The sequence below is a fragment of the Aegilops tauschii genome, chromosome 2, assembly GCF_002575655.3.
Source record: "Aegilops tauschii subsp. strangulata cultivar AL8/78 chromosome 2, Aet v6.0, whole genome shotgun sequence".
In the NCBI taxonomy this organism is placed as follows: Eukaryota; Viridiplantae; Streptophyta; class Magnoliopsida; order Poales; family Poaceae; genus Aegilops; species Aegilops tauschii.
Genome location: NC_053036.3, coordinates 628,225,050 through 628,228,802, shown reverse-complemented (window position 1 = coordinate 628,228,802; position 3,753 = coordinate 628,225,050).

The following is a 3,753-nucleotide window of genomic DNA, read 5'->3' as shown; positions in this document are numbered from 1 at the left end:
TCGGACCCACCAGCTATATCTTCGCACGCAAGGAAGTGCCTCCTTATTACGCACAAAAAAAATGAATACTCCCCTGTTAGCTGGGACCCAGTATAGTGGCAAGCTGACTTGTGGGCCTACTAAGTTGACGGGGATGGAGGGCTTTGTCAACTTAGTCAATATGCACGATTCTAGCTCCAGTGACCGTCCGATGTCCATCCAACGGCCGTAGTGCTTCTTCAACCTCTGGTCTTCTTGCTCCAGCCGCCCAAACCAGCGCCGGTCGTGCCTCGTGCTCCTGCCTCCCGTGGCCGGCTGCGATGCGGCGGAGGCCTCACCACCCCCTACTACTCCCACCGCTGGCCAGGCCATCCCTCTACTCACCCACACCCCCTGTTATTCCGCAGCGACGGCAGCCTCACACCGCAGCGAACCAGTGAACCCTCGTACTCCTCTACGCGTGGGCATCCACTGCCGCGTCTTCACCAGTTCCGCGTCGTCCCCTTCCTAGGCCTCGCTGTCGTCCACCGCCCTGGTGCCCTCGGCGCGGCAAGGTCAACGTGGTCAAGGAACGGCTTCCATCAGACGTGGACTGTACGTGGAGAGGCTGACAGTTGGGTCCATGGCCGCAGCAAGGAAGTGCCTCCTTATTACGCGCAAAATAATTATTCCTCCACCTGACAGCGGGGACCCACCGGACGGGCCACCGTATTTCGTGAAAAAATGTTTCCCCCTGACTGCTGGGACCCACCAGCTACATCTTCGCAGGCAAGGAAGTGCGTCCGGGCAAAAAAACGATTCGCCCCCCTGACTGCTGAGACCCACCAGCTACATCTTCGCAGGCAAGGAAGTGCCTGACAGTCGGGACCCACCTGGTCGAAGCGTACGTAGCGTTGTCATTCTGGTCGCGAACGTGTACGTACATACTGGTCGGTGTAGAGGCGCGCACGTGTCGTAGTAGAGGCGCGCACGTAGCATGTACACGTACGTACAACGGCCAGGGTGCAAAAAGAAAATACGGCCACGTACGTACATACGGGCGGGGTCTCGAACGCCTACTTGCGCATACGTATGGTCAGGGCTCGTGTACATGGCTGGGTCGGAACGGAGAAACAGCGTTGTCGTTGTGTTCATGGGGAGCCAACCGGCTGGGTCGGAACGGAATGCGTGGTCGTGTTCATCGGGAGTGCTTGGATGGAACAGGCGATGGAAACGAGGCCTGGTGTACCGCAGAACGGAGGAAACGGCCTTGTGTTTGATCGGCCACGTTCGAAACGGGATCCTGTTGATCGGGAGGGGTGTGGCGTACCGCAAAACGGAGGAAACGGACCTCCTACGGTCGAAACGGGGGTCCTGTTGATCGGGAGGGTGTGGCGTACCGCAAAACGGAGGAAACGGACCTCCTACGGTCGAAACGGGGGTCCTGTTGATCGGGAGGGGTGTGGCGTACCGCAAAACGGAGGAAACGGACCTCCTACGGTCGAAACGGGGGTCCTGTTGATCGGGAGGGGTGTGGTGTACCGCAAAACGGATGAAACGGACTTGTGTTGGAGCGCTACGGTCGAAAAGGGGGTCCTGTTCATCGGGAGGGGTGTGGCGTACCGCAAAACGGGACTCCACGGGATACTGTTCATCTCCACTGTCGACCTCCTCCAGCCTCCACGGGCTACCGTCGACCTCCTCCAGCCTCCACAGGCTCCTGTTCATCCAGCCTCCACCGCGCGCTACTCCACCGGCTACTGTTCAACCACCCCTCCACGGGCACCCCTCCACCGTCTACTGTTCATCCAGCCCTCCACACCACGGGGTCCTGTTCAACCACCCCTTCACGGGCACCCCTCCACCGTCTACTGTTCATCCAGCCCTCCACACCACGGGGTCCTGTTCAACCACCCCTCCACGGGCACCCCTCCACCGTCTACTGTTCATCCAGCCCTCCACACCACGGGGTCCTGTTCATCCAGAGGCAACGCCACCACTCACTGTTCATCCAACCCCCCCGCAACGCTCACTGTTCATCCCAGAGGCAGCATCGATCGGCTTCAATTAGCAGCAGTAGCGAAGGAATCGCTCGATCGGGTTCAGTTAACAGCCATCGATCGATCGCTCGGGTTCAGTAACGCGTAGCCTACAGTGCAATCGCTCGGGTTCAGTTAGAGCCCAACGCCTCGCTCGGGTTCAGTTCGAGCCAACGCCTCGCACACACGTGCGTACGTGTACGAGAGAAACACGCATCGCTCGGCCCCCGACCTCCCACCGTAACCGGGAACTCCCCGAAATTTTCCTCCCCCTCGCTTCTACCACGGTTTTTTCCGTCATGGACGGCCCAAAGAATGTCACGCAGCTGCGTCTCCGGCCCGCCCAGGACGAAAAGCCCATTTTCTGTCATGATTTTTTGTCATAGAAGTAGGAGCCCGCCACATCTATGATGATACCAGGTTTTGTCACAATTATCGTCATAGAAGTGTCATATGTATGACAGAAAAAAATTCCGTTCGGCCCAAAATGTCACGGATGTATATTTTTTTGTAGTGTTATTTATTACTAAACAGAACCAAAGATCTATGGATCCTCATCTGCTTGCTAATATTTTTAAGAGATCCAATTATGATGAACCAATTGCTAGTGAGTTTTGTGCACTAGATTATCTTTATAAAGCTTCGCTTGAAATTTGTGAATCTGAAGAAATTTATGAAGAGATTCACGATAACTCTTTGAATAAAAAGCATGATTGCAATGATTTTACTATAAATTCTCTTGATGTAAATTGTGCTAATAATATGCAAAATGCTAAGCTTGGGGATGCTAGTTTTTCTATGTCTACTACTTGTTGCAATAATCATGATTGGGGTGATTCTTCTTATGATCTTAAGAATTTATTTAAGCCCCATGATGAATATGAGATTGATAATAGTGTTTGCAATATTATTCAAAGTGGGTTTGGAAGAGTTTCAACTTTAGATCCCACATATTTGGACAATGTTCAATCTTATGAAATTTTTGAGAAAAGTGGGTTTGGAGAGGTCATGACTTTAGTTAATGATAATCCCACTATTTTGGAAGAGTGTCAACTTTGCATGCATGCGGATCGTGTTGAGAATATGTTATGTGATAGCTATTTTGTTGAATTTGCCTATGATCCTACATGTAATTATTATGAGAGAGGAAAATATGGTTGTAGAAATTTTTATCCTACTAAATTACCTCTCGTCATGCTGAGATTGCTATCGTCTCTTTCTTCTTCCTTGCATATGCTAGCTTTTGCTTGCCTTGCAAAATTGTTTGCTTATAATATTCCTATGCATAGGAAGTATGTTAGACTTAGATGTGTTTTGTCACATGTTTCATGATGCTTTCTTTGCGCTTCAATTCTTGTCTTTCATGTGAGCATCATTAAAATTATCAATGCCTAGCTAAAAGGCTTTAAAGAAAAGCACTTGTTGGGAGACAACCCAATATTTTTCCTTTCTGTTATTTAATAAATTTTGCATCTACCTTCTGTTTAGATGTGTTTTTATCTTTTAATTAGTGTTTGTGCCAAGTAAAACCTATAGGATAACCTATGGTGATAGTTAATTTGATTCTGCTGAAAAACAGAAACTTTGCGCGCACGAGAAAACATTTAGTAAATCACAGAAAAGTGATTTTGCGTTGATTCTTTTTGCTGCTGATCAATAGACAAATTGCCTAGGACTTCCTGTTTTGGTAGAATTTTTGGGGTTCCAGAAGTTTGCGTTAGTTACAGATTACTACAGACTGTTCTGTTTTTGACAG